Source organism: Musa acuminata, chromosome BXJ1-8 (assembly GCF_036884655.1).
Source record: "Musa acuminata AAA Group cultivar baxijiao chromosome BXJ1-8, Cavendish_Baxijiao_AAA, whole genome shotgun sequence".
In the NCBI taxonomy this organism is placed as follows: Eukaryota; Viridiplantae; Streptophyta; class Magnoliopsida; order Zingiberales; family Musaceae; genus Musa; species Musa acuminata.
In genome coordinates this window covers 24,051,115-24,068,701 of record NC_088334.1, presented here as the reverse complement: position 1 = coordinate 24,068,701, position 17,587 = coordinate 24,051,115, and positions in this window count along the sequence as shown.

The following is a 17,587-nucleotide window of genomic DNA, read 5'->3' as shown; positions in this document are numbered from 1 at the left end:
TGAAATATGTGAAAGATGTATTTGTCAATGAATTTCATGAGTGAAGGAACTAAGTGTATCAAAAATCATTAAGTGATGGAGCAAGGGTATAAAATTAAATTTGATACCAAGTAAATTGATATTTCAGATTTCATTAAAGCTTTAAAAAATCAAGAAATTCCAGAAAAGATATATAACAAACTCATACATTCGAATAATTTAACATCCCTAACTCTCTTATCATAAAATCAAATTATTCTTTATTTAAAGGTTTTGTAAAGATATCAGCTAATTGATATTTCGTATCAATAAAATTTAAAGATATGTCATGGTTATTAACATGATCTCTTATGAAATGATGCCTAATATCAATATGTTTAGTTCTAGAGTATTGAATAAGATTTTTTGTTAAACATATTGCACTTGTGTTATCATATTTTATCGAAATATTCTTAAGGTGAATCTTATAATCTTCTAATGTATTTTTCATTCATACAACTTGTGCATAATATGCACCAGCTACTATATACTCTATTTCGGTTGTAGATAATGCAGTTGAGTTTTGTTTCTTGGAAGACCAAGAAACAAGTGCATGACCTAGGAATTAACATGTTTCGGATGTGCTTTTTCTATCTTCTCTACATCTAGTAAAATCTGCATCAACATAAGCAATTAATTCAAAGTTTTCGGATTTTGGATACCATAATCCTAAATTAGGGGTTCCTTTTAGATATCTAAGAATTTTTTAACTACTTTAAGATGAGATAGCTTAGGATTAGATTGAAATCTAGTACAAAGTCCTACGCTAAACATGATGTCTGGTCTAGTTGCGGTTGTTGAATCTCGTATTTTGATGATGAAATCAATTGATGTATTTGTCATCTAATGTGCATTTAAGTGACGTAGGACTAGCTTCGATCAGAAAAGGCAAATCGATTAAAGCAAGAGGAATCAGACGTTGGGCTGGAGTAAACATGTCAGAAGATTAGACGTCGGGCCGAAGGATCGGTCATCGTGTTGGTAGAAGGCTTCGAGCCATGGGTTCACACATTAGGCTAAGAAGAGCAGAAATTATGCCAAGGAAATCGGAGTTGTGGAGGTCAACTGGCCGATTGGGCAATAGGCCGCAAGAGAGGACGATGCGCCGAAGATTTGGATGAAGCGCTAGAAGAACCAATGATATGTCGGACAACATAGGACTCGCTTGTAATCGATTATGTCTAGATCGAGTTAGTTTAGAGTTTAATTGAGTCAATTTAGAATGTAATTAGGCCAACTCAATTAGGGGCCAATTAGGCCCAAGTTTGGGCTGTATTGGGCCAAGTGAAAGGCCCAAACAATGACCCAAACAGGTGGAATCTTTGGTGGCACAGTCTCCGAGATTGTGTCAAGCAATGGTACCGCCCAAACACAGTCTCCGAGAGACTATTAGGTAGTGGTACCATCTAGTGGCAGGGTGTTAGGCGGTAGTACGACCAGGCTGGGTGGTGGTACCACCCATTATCAGTGCTGTAGGCGATGGTACCACTCATCACAGGTAGTGGTACTGCCAGTACCTTGAAAACCGAGGATGAGACACTTTTAGTCTCCAAGTTTGAATCCACTTGAGGCCTATAAATATCTCTCTCATCCCTGGTTAAAATATACAAGCATAAAGAACTTAAAAGTGGGAAAACGTTACAGAAATCACTTGAGAGATGCCCTCCTCTAGCTCTAAGTTTAGAATTAAGTTTAGGGAGGAGTGAGTGCTTATAAAAGGTTGTCTCCTAAACCTATGAAAAGAAGAAGAGGGGTGTAAAAGGGTAGTGTTAGGATCAAGAGGGGAGGGTGGGTGGGGCAGGTTGTGTGAATTAGTGCTGCGAAAAAATTACGTCGGTTTGAAAATCTTCGTGCGATAAAAATCGATTTCAACGAAAACTATTTATTTGACTCATATAAGTTTGCAAGTGAATAGAGAAAAAGGGATTGGATAGTTTGCAATGAAGTAAAGTAAAATATAGTAAAGATAATAAGCAGTAAGGAAACAATACACCAGAATTTATAATGGTTCGGTCGTAGTGACTTATATCCACTTTCGATTCCTCCTCCATTGAGGTCATCGATGTCCACTAAAGGTCTTCCTTCAATAGGCGAAGACTAATCACCTCTTCACAATACTTTCTTATTTTCATAGGTTTAGGAGATAACCCTTATAAGTCACTCTTTTACAAGTATTCCCTCACACACCTCTCTTAGGACTAACTCTAAGCACTAGGAGGAGAGAACTCAAAGTTTTGGCTAAGATTACTTAGTATTTTCCTCAAGAATTCTTGCTCTTTTCTTATTGCCTAAGTGGAGTATTTATAGGTCCAAAATGGTTTAAAAAATGGAGCCAAAAATTTAAATTTTTGGGTCTTCCTGGTACGAGCGGTACCACTGACTAGTCTAGTGGTACCACCGCCTGACACACTTGTTGGGAAATCATTGGGGGGCGACATCATATACGCAGCGAAAGAACAAGAAAACAAAATCCCCGATTCCCAAAAAGATGTTCGTCGTTGTGCGAAGATTGGTGCGCAAAAATCCGCAAAACACAAAACTGCGTATAAAGATTGTGTTACCTAGGGAGATCGTATATCCTTATTTCCTTGCAGATCCTTAGGAGAGGGTGAAGGAGGTCAAGCGTCCTCCTCTCTAGTGGTGATCCACACAGCAGGGTTGCGATGACGCTCCTCAAATCTCCAGGCCTACTCTAAGGTGGAGAGGGAGAGGAGAATAGGAAAGGCAAGCAAAGACTCTAGCCTATGAGGCTGTGAATCCCTCCTATTTATAGAGATCCCGTGTCAAACCCTAATGGGTCCTTCCCTAGTGGGTATTGGATCTGCATCCAATAAGACAAGGGCTCCGTCGGATATCTCATATCCGAACCTCTACTCATCGCAATGCCTACCATATGTGTGTGACCCTCTAGGCCCAATATCGAGCTGGCCGTGAGTCATACCTGTCAGAACTCCTTCTAACTCAGTGAATTATTATCTCTGTAATAATTCACTCGACTCATCGACTACGGACGTACTAGGCCACTACGCCGTAGTCCCCAGACGATACAGGGGAATCCAATCCATTGGACCTATCTGTCCTCAGTTACCATGTACCTATAGTCCCTCATCCATCTAATATCCCAGAGACCGTATATCGAGCATGGTGCTGTCAGACCCATATGGTTTCTACTTGAGTCTCGCTCTAATCGGATTCTCCCGGAGAATTCTTTCTCTCTCAACCCGAATGACCCTAGCCAGGGATTTGTCTGAGCAAGAACACATAGGATATTCCTCTCATGACGCCGAGAGTGGATGATCCTCTATTGACACTCAATAGCCCTCGTAAGGTCGACTACCACTCCCAATGACCAACTGTACTAGATCTGGGGACAGCCAAACCTATAAGTCTGGTATCAAAGAGTGGAGCACTCATACAGAACATCCTTGGTGTCTCAAGTCTAAGGACCAGATACACCACTAGGACTACGGAATTGCTGTCTGACAATAAGGCATCATCAACCATCCAGCATTCCGTAAGCGGATCAATCAATGAACTCATTCTCCAATGAGCACCTGTACTATATCCCTAGTGTCCCTACACGAGCAGCTATGAGACCAGCTGCATCCATCATATGGAAGGGTATACAGCACACCAGTCTATCCGGTTATCACGATGTCCTTCTCGAGTAACCTATGACCGGGATTATTTAGGATATGTGTTTAAAGGTGAATCGATCTCATTATCGTGATCTCATCACGATCCGATTCCCATTGCACAAATCCAAGGACATCACAATATATATATACATTTATGCAATAGTTATAAAGTGATATACACCAAAATATAATAAGTAAAAAGATTCTGTGTCAAGTCACACGTGCCATCACTCACGTGATTAGCTTGCTGGGCACCTATGACTAGCAATCTCCCACTTGACCTAAAACCAATCACCTATGTGTCTGATCCCCATCAGACTCCTGTGATGCTCAAAGACAATCTGAGACAACGGCTTTGTCAGTGGATCTGCAATGTTATCTTCGGATGGAACTCTTTCCACTACTACATCTCCTCGGGTTACGATCTCTCTTATAAGCTGGAACCTCCTCAGAACACTTCTGATGAGACCCGGGTTCCCTTATTTGAGTAATCACCCCATAGTTGTCGCAATATAAGGAAGTCGACTTGTCGCTATCTGTATCGACTCCCAAATCTCTGATGAACTTCTTCACCCAAACTCCCTCCTTTGCTGCATCTAATGCAGTAATGTACTCCGCCTCTATGGTCGAGTCAGCAGTGGTATTTTGTTTGGAACTCTTCCAGCACATTGCTCCTCCATTCAAGGTGTACATATACCCTGAATTTGACTTGCTATCATCGACATCAGACTGAAAACTTGAGTCAGTGAAGCCTTCAACCTTAAGGCTATTACCTCCATATACTAGTAAAAGATCCTTAGTCCTTCTCAAGTACTTAAGGATGCACTTTACTGCTTTCCAGTGCTTCAAGCCTGGATCCGCCTGATACCTGCTCGTGACACTCAGAGCATGCGCTATATCAGGCCTAGTACATAGCATGGCATACATGATAGACCCTATTGCTGAGGCATAAGGTATTATATTCATGTTTGCTCTTTCTTCTGGTAGTTTTCCATGTCAAACCTTTTGACAATGGTTTCTATGTACCTGGACTAGGACAAGCCAAGCATCCTCTTGGATCTATCTCTATAGATTCTAATCCCCAAGATATAGGATGCTTCCCCTAAGTCCTTTATGAAGAAGTGTTTAGATAACCAAGTCTTTACAGTGGATAGCATTCCTACGTCATTCCCAATGATGAGGATATCATCCACATATAACACCAAAAAAGGTGATAGGGCTCCCACTTACCTTCCTGTACACACAAGGCTCATCTTCGTTCTTAACGAAGTCATAAGATCTGATTGACTCATCAAATCTTATGTTCCAACTTCGGGAAGCTTGCTTTAGTCCATAAATGGATCTAAGCAACCTACACACCTTATCTGGGCAGTTCTTGGACATGAATCCCTCAGGTTGCATCATATACACTTCCTCCTCGAGGTTCCCATTGAGGAATGCGATTTTCACATCCATCTGCCAGATCTCATAATCATAGTGTACTGCAATAGCCAATAGAATTCTGATGGATTTTAGCATTGCTACGGGTGAGAAGGTTTCGTCGTAGTCAACACCTTGCCTTTGACGATACCCTTTAGCCACTAGCCTTGCTTTATAGGTCTCTACCTTTCCATCTACTCCGATCTTTTTCTTAAAGATCCATTTGCAACCGATGGGTACAATACCTTCGAGCGCATCAACTAGGTTCCAAACCTTATTGGAGTACATAGAATCCATCTCAGAATTCATGGCTTCTTGCCACTTCCCGGAGTCTATACTCATAATAGCCTCCTCGTAGGTCTGAGGATCAATATCCTCAGCATCTTCTCCTCTAATATGTCCCACATATCTCTCAAGAGGATGGGATACTCTATCAGACCTACGTAAAGTTGAAACTTGTGTATTAGGTACCTGAACAGACTCGGGCTGTAGAGTGGTGCTTGAGCTTGGTTCTCTAACTTCGCTCAACTCTATCATTCTCCCACTGTCTCCGCCAAGAATATGTTCCTTCTCAAGGAACACTGATCTCTTAGCTACAAAGACCTTTTGGTCCTCGAGATGATAGAAGTAATACCCACAAGTTTCCTTGGGGTATCTCACAAATATGCATCGCTCTGTCCTTGATTCTAACTTATCGGGGTTGTGTCTTTTAACGTGGGCTGGGCAGCCCCAAATCTTAACAACCTTAAGATCAGGCTTCTTCTCTTTCCATATCTCATATGGTGTAGATACTACCGACTTAGTTGGAACTCTGTTCAGAAGGTAAGCCGCGGTTTCTAGGGCATATCCCCAGAATTAGATGGGTAGGTCAGCGAAACTTATCATGGACCGTACCATATCTAATAAAGTACGATTTCTCCTTTCAGAGACACCATTGAGCTGAGGTGTGTAAGGAGGTGTCCATTGGGATAATATCCCATGGTCCTTGAGGAACTGAGTAAACTCTGTACTTAAGTACTCACCTCCTCGATCTGATCGAAGAGTTTTGATACTCTTTCCAGTCTGGTTCTCCACCTCATTCTTATACTCTCCGAATTTCTCAAAGGCCTCGGACTTGTACTTCATTAAGTACACATATCCATACCTTGAGAAATCATCAGTAAATGTAATGAAGTAGGAGTAACCTCCAATGGCATGAGTTGATATGGGTCCACATACATCACTATGTATGAGTTCCAACAACTCAGTGGCTCTCTCTCCAGTTCCACTAAATGGAGAGTTGGTCAATTTTCCACGAATGCAAGGTTCACAAGTTGCATATGACACGTAGTCGAATGGATCTAGTTATCCATTATTTAGTAACTTTTGAATCCTTCTTTCATGGATGTGACCTAGCCTACAATGCCATAGGTATGCATTGTTCACCTCCTCTCGTTTCCTCTTGGACACATTTACATTCATGATATGCGGAGTGGTGTCTAACATAAATAAACCATTATGCAATGTTCCTTTCGTGATGATCTTATCATCTAATAATATCGAACAACCATTGTTCTAAAAAACAAATTTATATCCACTAACTGTTAAACATGAAATGGAGATAATGTTTTTGATAATAGAAGGAACAAAATAACATGCATCTAATGCAATAAAAGCTCCACTAGGCAGATGTAGGGCGACCTCGCCAATAGCTAATACAGCAACTTTTGCTCCATTACCCATCTTGAGGTCCATCTTGCCTCTCTCTAGTCTCCTAGGCCTTGCCAGAACCTACAACGAATTGCATATATGATAAGCACTACCGATATCCAATACCCATGTGTTATCATAAAAGTCTGACAAATGGAGACTGATCATGAATGTACCTGAAGCTTCATCAAGCTTTTGTTTCGCCCTTTCTGCAAGGTACTCTTTGCAGTTTCTCTTCCAGTGCCCATCTTTACCACAGTGGAAGCACTGGCCTTTGTCCTTTGTTGGGTCTTTCTTAGCAACCTTTGCTTTACCTTGTTTGCCCTTGCCCTTTCCCTTCTTAAGGGACCTTTCTGCTTTCCTTTTCTTTCTGGTCTCACCAGTGTAGAGAACTGGCTTCTCTTTCTTAATAGTACTCTCTGCCTCCCTCAACATAATGAGGAGCTCTGGGAGAGTCACCTCAAGCTTGTTCATATTAAAATTCATTATGAACTGTGAAAAGGAATCTGGTAGGGACTGAAGCACAATGTCCACACACAAGTTATCCTCTAGGACCATTCCTAGACCTGTGAGTTTCTCTATCCACTCAATCATCTTTAGGACATGGTTCTGAACCGGTGTCCCCTCAGTCATCCTAGCGCAGAAAAGGCTCTTGGATATCTCATATCGTTGAGTCCTTCCCTGTTCCTCAAACAATTTGCGGACATGTAGAAGAATGGATCTGGCATCCATCTTTTCATGTTGTCTCTGTAACTCTGGAGTCATAGAGCCCAACATATAGCACTGAGCAAGAGTGGAGTCATCAATGTACTTCACGTAGCGAGTGATCTCATCCTCGCTTGCCCCTTCTTCGGGCGTAGGCATCACTGTATCAAGGACGTACACGATTTTCTCCGCTGTGAGAACAATTCTCAAGTTACAGAGCCAATCCGTATAATTTGGACCAGTGAGGCGGTTGACATCAAGTATGCCACGTAAGGGATTTGAAAGCGACATTTTCTGAAAATAAAGATGTAGCAGAAATGTATAACATGCAGATTTTGCAAGAAATAAACTATCAAGATATGGACTTCTATCTTAATATGCTCCCACTATTTTACTATCGAGTCACGCGACACCCTCAGCACATGAAACGGAAGTCTCCGGCAGACTTCTAATTGGGATCAGGATCCAATCAGCGTCTTAGTGTAACCTCGAGGGACTCGATCAATCACACTAAGCCTAAAAGGTAGGCAACTCTTGCCGATCACAACTCCTTGTGATTCCCGTCCTGTTCGGCCTCCGAATCACCATGGCCTCGAGGGACTCGACCAACCATGATGCTCGGTTAAGTCAACACCTTCGTTACAAGATGAGTCTGATTTGATGATATACCCTCGAGGGACTCGACCAAGCATACCATGCCCTCAGGTCACCGGTGACATCTCTATGTCGTAAGCAAGATAGCGAATCGCGATATAGGTGAGTCTCGAGAGACTAGACCAACTCAACCTACACCGGGATTCGGTTCCTACTCATAACGATGGAAGGCCACGTGGGTCAATCTAATTGCCTCACGTTTACCGACTTAATATTATCGAGAGATGTTTCTATGATTTGGTCTCCTAATATGACATGTCACACATATATATATTTAATATATATCTACATCGCATGCAAATATATATACATATCTAGTATGTGTAAAAGCAATCACACCAGATGATCATGGACCACAACCTAATATGATTAGGCCCGAGCCAGTAGCCCTAATCACTCACATCAAGATCTATGTGTGCAACGGTGCATCTCCATGCCCTGTGATCGTCCATCTCGTCCTCGTCGGTTCCGTCGACATCTTGATGCATCTCCATGCATCACGATCGTCCGTCTCGTGGGTCCCGCTATCGCATCCACGCTCCCGCTGCGCCTCCTCATGTGATTACAACTTAATCATAGGCACGCAGGCCCGACAATAAACGAGAAATATAATGGAGGTTCGCAGACCTCAATAATAATAATCACAAGTACACACATCACACGGTCCATGATCATCGGTCCACACATCATACATCACATGTATAAATAATCATCATCATGTAGGACTACTAGATAATAATAAAAATAATAATCAACTAAACCTTTTAATTAATTAATATTTTTCTGAAATCAGGGATATGTAGGGAATTTCTCAATTCCTAAGGGTATTTTTGTAATTTGGACAAAAGACAGAAACTGGAATTCTCAGATTCATAGGGGCAAAACTATCTTTTTGCCCAAAACCCTAATTCCCTCTTTCCCCCTTTCGCTGCTGCCGCCGCCGCCACCCTGCCGGCGGCGGCCTGTGCGGCGAGGCGAGGGCACTGCCCTCGCCTGCAGGCGGCACGCCCGCTGGCGGCGCTGCCGCTGCAGGTGGGCTCCCCCTTCGGGCGTCGTTGCCTCCGCAGGAGGTGTTGTCCCGCCGGGCGGCCGCCCCTGTGGGGGGGTTTCTCCCGCGAGAGCAGCGGCGGCAGGCGCCGTTGCCCTGCGGTGCCTCTGCCCGTGGGCTGCCTGCCCCGCCAGCAGCAAGCCTGCTGCAAGCAGACCGCCGGCCGGCTGCTGCAGGCACAGCGCTTGCGTATGCGCCGGCGCTGTGCTGCCTGGCTGCGGTTGCGGCTGCCGCTGTAGGTGGCTGCAGGCATGCAGATCGAGGGCAGCAACTGTTGCTGCCCTTTCTCGCTTTTGCGTCAACGATTTCGACGTCAATATTCTTCCTAAACACAACACACGCAGTTCAAAACCAATCATTCGCACGAACAACTTGGCTCTGATACCACTGTTGGGAAATCATTGGGGGGCGACATCATATGCGCAGCGGAAGAACAAGAAAACAAAATCCCCGATTCCCAAAAAGATGTTCGTCGTTGTGCGAAGATTGGTGCGCAAAAATCCGCAAAACACAAAACTGCGTATAGAGATTGTGTTACCTAGGGAGATCGTATATCCCTGTTTCCTTGCAGATCCTTAGGAGAGGATGAAGGAGGTCAAGCATCCTCCTCTCTAGCGGTGATCCACACAGCAGGGTTGCGACGACGCTCCTCAAATCTCCAGGCCTACTCTAAGGTGGAGAGGGAGAGGAGAATAGGAAAGGCAAGCAAAGACTCTAGCCTATGAGGCTGTGAATCCCTCCTATTTATAGAGATCCCGTGTCAAACCCTAATGGGTCCTTCCCTAGTGGGTATTGGATCTGCATCCAATAAGATAAGGGCTCCGTCGGATATCTCATATCCGAACCTCTACTCATCGCAATGCCTACCATATGTGTGTGACCCTCTAGGCCCAATATCGAGCTGGCCGTGAGTCATACCTGTCAGAACTCCTTCTAACTCAGTGAATTATTATCTCTGTAATAATTCACTCGACTCATCGACTACGGACGTACTAGGCCACTACGCCGTAGTCCCCAGACGATACAGGGGAATCCAATCCATTGGACCTGTCTATCCTCAGTTACCATGTACCTATAGTCCCTCATCCATCTAATATCCCAGAGACCGTATATTGAGCATGGTGCTGTCAGACCCATACGGTTTCTACTCGAGTCTCGCTCTAATCGGATTCTCCCGGAGAACTCTTTCTCTCTCAACCCGAATGACCCTGGCCAGGGATTTGTCTGAGCAAGAACACATAGGATATTCCTCTCATGACGCCGAGAGTGGATGATCCTCTATTGACACTCAATAGCCCTTGTAAGGTCGACTACCACTCCCAATGACCAGCTGTACTAGATCTGGGGACAGCCAAACCTATAAGTCTGGTATCAAAGAGTGGAGCACTCATACAGGACATCCTTGGTGTCTCAAGTCTAAGGACCAGATGCACCACTAGGACTACGGAATCGCTGTCTGACAATAAGGCATCATCAACCATCCAGCATTCCGTAAGCGGATCAATCAATGAACTCATTCTCCAATGAGCACTTGTACTGTATCCCTAGTGTCCCTACACGAGCAGCTATGAGACCAGCTGCATCCATCATATGGACGGGTATACAGCACACCAGTCTATCCGGTTATCACGATGTCCTTCTCGAGTAACCTATGACCGGGATTATTTAGGATATGTGTTTAAAGGTGAATCGATCTCATTATCGTGATCTCATCACGATCCGATTCCCATTGCACAAATCCAAGGACATCACAATATATATATGCATTTATGCAATAGTTATAAAGTGATATACACCAAAATATAATAAGCAAAAAGATTCTGTGTCAAGTCACACGTGCCATCACTCACGTGATTGGCTTGCTGGGCACCTATAACTAGCAACACTATCACTGGGCGGTACCACCACTCAGTCTAGCGATACCACCTCCTGATAGCCTTGAAGATCGGGTTTTTCGATTTTCCAACTCACAAGCAGTTTCACCGCCAGAATCCCACAACTCATCCCCTCTTAACCTAACCCTAATTATGACTCGAGCCTGATAGGCTAATTGGCCTATCAATTTCGTTTCGTCTGCCCACTTTCGATGTGGGACTAATCAGGGGTGTTACAATCCCACATAACCCAGATAAACCCTAGCATAGTGCATGTGAGGCGTAGCCCAGTGGTGGCTCCACGCCGTGACGAGTCCTCTGACTCCGTCTACGGGGAGCCCTTTCCTAGTCGAGCCCCCTCACTATGCCCAAATGCTAGGTTGGCTTTGATACCAAATATTATGACTCGAGCCTGATAGGCTAACTAGCCTATCAACTTCGTTTGGTCTAAACCACTGACTAAAATGCTTAAGCTGAAGTTGATAGTAGTACACTCATCAGACCCTTATAAGCCAATCTTAATCTTGCCCACTTTCGATGTGGGACTAATCAGGGGTGTTACAATTAATATTTGGTATCAGAGTCGACCTAGCATTTGGGCAGGGTGAGAGGGCTCGAGTAGGAAAGGGCTACCCGTGGATGGAGTCAGAGAACTCATCACGGCTGCTAGGGTTCGATCTGGGATATGTTGGGCCTTGACGAGGATGTCAAGCCAATTGAGTTGGGGATATTGTAATATCCCATTAGTCCCACATCGAAAGTGGGCAATGTGTATGATTGGTTTATATGGGTCTGATGAGTGTACTATGTTAACTCCCGCTTAAGCATTTTGGTCAGTGGTTTAGACGAAATGAAGTTGATAGGCTAGTTAGCCCATTAGGCTTGGGTCATGACATTTGGTATCAGAGCCTGATAGGCTAACTGATAGGCTATCAACTTCGTTTGGTCTAAACCACTGACTAAAATGCTTAAGCTAAAGTTAATAGTAGTACACTTATCAGACCCTTATAAGCCAATCTAAATAGTAGTACACTCATCAGACCCTTATAAGGGTCTGATGAGTGTACTACTATCAACTTCAGCTTAAGCATTTTAGTCAGTGGTTTAGACCAAACCACTTTCCCACTTTCGATGTGGGACTAATCAGGGGTGTTACAAAAACAAGGCAGAAAGGGAAGAAGACAAGGACAACGCAGAGAGGTTTAGGGCAAATCTATAGTAGACTCTTGCTGTGATTACTTGGGGAGGTTTTAGATATCGTGGACGGTGACGCGATCCTTATATCCCAATTGTTCTCTTGTGATTGTTGCTAGGGTTTAGGGCAAGAGATTAAGATTTATATATTCATTATTCTCATAGTGGATTATCTCTAGTTTGCCCCGTGGTTTTTACCCTTCACATTGAAGGGGTTTTCCACGTATATCTTGGTATTCTATTTGATTGTGGTTCCATTTAATTCCGCTACGTATTATGGTCTTCTAGTATTTATTCATATATAAAGGTTATTCCTGTTTATATCCCCATCAACTTGTATCAGAGCAAGGGGTTTTGGTGATTTAAATTTTGTATTTGAACATGGAGGCCAGTAATGTTTCTCGCATGATTAGTTTAAATGGAAACAATTGGATGATATGGAAACCAAGAATGAAAGATCTATTATATTGCAAAGATTTGTATGGACCTTTGCAGGGGGATAGTGCAAAACCCACAACTATGACAGATGATGAGTGGAAGAGGTTAGATCGAAAAACAATTGGATTTATTCGATAGTGGCTTGATGATAGTATCTCTCACCATGTTTCTACTGAAATTTCTACATATTCTCTTTGGAAAAAGTTGGAAAGTCTCTATAAAAGAAAAACAGTTGGCAACAAAGCTTTTTTGATCAGAAAACTTATGAACCTAAAATATAGAGAGGGTGCTTCTATTGCTGAACATTTGAATGAAATGCAAAGCATTACTAACCAGTTATCCTTTATGAAAATGTCTCTTGATGATGAGTTGCAGGCATTGTTACTTCTCAGTTCATTACCAGAAAGTTGGGAGACATTGGTGGTTTCCCTTAGTAATTCTACACCAGATGGTGTTGTCACTATGAGTCAAGTAACAAACAGTTTGTTGAATGAGGAGTTGAGAAGAAAGAGTTTGGCAACATCTCAGAATGATTCACAAGCACTTATCTCAAAGAATAGAGGAAGGTCAAAGTCTAGAAGCAGTTCACACATAGGTAGAAGTAAGTCAAGATCAAGAAAAGATATTGTTTGCTATAATTGTGGTGAGAAAGGACATTACAAGAACCAATGTAAGCAACCTAATAAGAGCAAGAAAAAGGGAAAAGAAGTGGAGTCTATAGAGTCAAAAGATAATATCACAACTACAATGCAGGGTGGTGATTATTTGATTTTGTCTCCTTCTGATGATATTTTTTCTTGTGTGTGTCAGGATCTTGAGTGGGTGATTGACACAGGTGCTTCTTATCATTCTACACCATGGAGGGAGTTTTTTTTGCTACATATAGGTCTGAAAATTTTGGTGTTATCAAGATGGGCAACTATGGCACAACAGACATCATAGGCATGGGTGATATCCATTTAAAGACCAACCTTGGCTGCAAGTTGGTGCTTAAGGATGTGAGGCATGTGGTTGACTTGAAGTTGAATCTAATTTCAGTTGGAAGGCTAGATGATGAAGACTATGATAGCATATTTCACAAAGGGCAATGGAAGCTCAGTAAGGGTTCTCTTGTTATAGCTTATGGTGAGTAGTTAAATGCTACAGAAAAAGACTTCAGCATGGAGTTGTGGCATAGGCGACTGGGACACATGAGCGAGAAGGGGCTGTAAGCTCTTTCCAAGAGAGAGATATTACCAGACCTCAGAGGTATACGTCTGAACCCTTGTATTGATTGTTTGGCAGGTAAACAACATAGAGTTTCATTTGCTAGTCCTGCTTTGTCTAAAAAATGCATGCCTTAGACCGTGTTTATATAGATGTATGTGATCCTTTAAGGATAAAAACTCATGGTGGATCTATTGATGTTCTTGGTATAAGTGGTGCACTTTATTTTGTCACTTTTATAGATGATTTTTCCAGAAAAATTTGGGCCTATGCTTTGAAGACTAAAGATCAGGTGATTAATGTCTTCAAAGAGTTTCATGCCAAGGTTGAAAGGGAGACAAAAAGGCAATTGAAATGCATAAGATCAGATAATGGTGGTGAGTATACAGGATTGTTTAATGACTATTGCAGGTCACATGGGATCCAACATGAGATGACAGTTCCTGGTACACCTCAGCATAATGCAATTATAGAGAGGATGAACTGCACCACCATGGAAAAGATCAGATGTATGCTTTCACAGGCCAAGCTACCCAAAAGGTTTTGAGATGAGGCTTTGAGGACTACAGTTGATGTGATCAACTTATTACCATGTACAGCCCTAGATGGAGATGTTGTAGAGCATGTATGGTTAGGGAAAGATGTTTCCTACAAACATTTGAGAGTGTTTGGTTGTCGTGCATTTGCACATGTTCTAGATAATGAGATGTCCAAGCTGGATGGTAAGACTAAAGAATGTATTTTTCTTGGTTACTCACATAATCATTTTGGTTACAGACTTTGGGATCCAGAAAAGCAGAAGGTGTTTAGAAGCAGAGATGTAGTCTTCTTTAAAGATCAAACTTTTAGAGATTAGAAGAAGGCACCAGCCAATACTTTGTTAGGATCAAGAGCACTAAGAGGGGGGGGGGGGGGGGGGGGTGAATTAGTGCAGCGGAAATCTTTCAACGATAAAAAACGTTCTAACGATAAAAATGATTTCGGTGTGAAAGCCGATTCTAAGATTACTTTAACTTAGGATCAAGAGAGATGACGTTAAAGTCAATCTATGAAGGCAGTTTGCAGTTATGATGAAAACCAGAATATAAGCACAAACTGAAATACGACGTTCGTACGATAAAAGCGATTTCGGTGTGAAAGCCGATTCATAAACCACTTTAACTTGAGATGAAGCAAGATGTAGTTAAAGCAAGGATATAAAGGCAGTTTGCAGTTATGATGGAAATCAGAACGTAAGCGCAAACTGAAATATGATGTTCGTATGATAAAACTGATTTGTGTCTAAACGTCGATTCGGAAAGCACTGAACTTTGAAACACGTTCGTGAAAACACAGAAGGCAGTAAGCTATTGAGGAGGTTTGCAGTAAAGATAAGATGCTCAAAGTAAATACAAACCGAGATTTAGAGTGGTTCGGTCAATCTTGACCTACTCCGCTTTTGGCTTCCTCCACCGACGAGGTCACCGACGTCAACTAGAGGCCTTCCTTCAATAGGCGAAGGCCAACAACCCTTTTACAGTTTCACTCCTTTTGACAGGCTTAGAAGACAACCCTTACAGACTTTTCTCTCCTCTCTTTAAAGCTCAGAACTTGGAAGAAAAGAGGGAGAAGAACTTTTGGTCTTTACAACAATTTTGAGCTCTAAAAATCATAGAACAAGATCAAGATTTCGGTGTATGTTCAGTATCCTTTCAGTGCTGAATGGGTGGGGTATTTATAGCCCCCAACCCAGTTCAAATTTGGAGCTCAAAACTGTCAATTCTGGGAATTCCGGGATCTGGTGGTTGCACCGCCTGACTGGAGCGGTTGCATCGCCTGGCAGAGCTCGAAGACTGAGCCTCTGGGCGGTGCCACCTCTTGCCAGGGGCAGTTGCACATCCTGCCAGAGCTTGAAGACTAAGCTCAGGCGGTGCCACCTCCTGACTGAGGTGGTTGCACCATCTGCCAGAGCTCGAAGACCGAGCTCAGGCGGTGCCACCTCTTGTCAGGGGAGGTTGCACCGCCCAGTCTCGCTCGGAGACTGAGCCCAAGCGGTGCCACCTCTTGGCTGGGACGGTTGCACCGCCCAGTCTCCCTCGGAAACTCAGCCCACGCGGTGCCACCTCTTAGCTTGGGCGGTTCAATCGCCTGGTAGAAATCAGGGTCTGAATGGGTTGATCCATTCGGCCCAATTTGGGTTTTTCAGGGGCCCAATTGCCCCAAGATTAAGTTAATGGGATCAACTCCCATTTCCAACTTAATCATTGTGCTAACTACGATATTCCCTAAGACATTTACTGCAACTTGCTCCGGTGCGTCAATCGCTTCTTCCGGCGAGCTTCCAGCGCACTTCCGTCGATCATCCGATGAACCCTCGGTGATGCTCCTGTGGTCTTCCGGCAAACTCCTGGACTTGCGACGATCCACTTGGCGAGTTCCGACGAGCTTCTTTGGCAAGCTTATGGACTTCTCGGATTTATTCCCGTAGAACCGTCGACGACTATCCGAACTTCCGTTGAACTCTCGAACTCCCAACGTGATCATTGTCCTGACTCCGGCGTAACTCTTGCTGCATGTCTTACTTTCATCGTAGTTAATCCTGCACACTTATCTCAACATATAGATTAGATAACAAATGACAATTGACTTCATCATCAAAATCCGAGATTCAACAATCTCCCCCTTTTTGATGATAACAATCAATTGATAATGGAGTTAACCTTAACTCCCCCTATCTATATGCCATACTTGAGATAAGTCATTTTAGAATTCAAAACCTTTGAATTCAAGAGACATATTGATAAGTTAAAATCATTTAAACTTATCAATACTCCCATCATGATGTATCTCTTTGAAGATGACGTCAAGGCTTGACATTCATTTTCAAATTTTACATTATATGTTTGAATAACGGTAATAGTAGCAATTCATCATATTGTAAGATATCAACATGTAAAATTGCGAAGTAAGATTTTGATATCATTACATGATGCATATATTTCAAATGTTTTAGCAATTATTGCATTTCATCACATGGTATGATATCAATACGTAAAATTACGATGCAAGTTTTTGTTTGATATCTTGACATGATACAAACAAGGCATAATGCAAATTATAGCAATCATAGCATATCTTGGTGATGCAAGCATGACATTAGTACTCATATATTTCTCCCCCTTTGTCATCAACAAAAAGCATTGTAATTATGATACCAGGAGAACAATATAAGCAAATTTTGAGCATAAGTGTGATAGTCGTTCATGCCTTTACTAGGTTCAAGTTATTTTCCAATAGTAAGTGTAGGAAATCAATTGTACAAGCATGATATGTAGATCACTTTGAATACTTCTTCCTTTGTATTTGTTATAATCTTTTTGCATGAAGGAGGAAGGCCATTTGTGATACTAGCTATTTGTGAGTTTACTTTGAGTTAAATTAAAACCGATGAGAGATTAAATCATGAAGTCAAAATCGATGAGAGATTGAATCATGCTTCATTTTTACAAGTATCAAGATATGTATGTGAAACAAATCTTTGCAAGAAAAAAAAAAGCTATTATCCATATTTCAAGATGGAATTCATAAGCAGGAATCATTTCATCAAATCCATTTCAGAAAAATATTTTTCATAAGTGTATGAGAAAATCCGATTGTTAGGATACCAATTGTTAAGCGAATCCGAAAATAAAATTAACACTTTCATGCATTCGGATAAGACTATG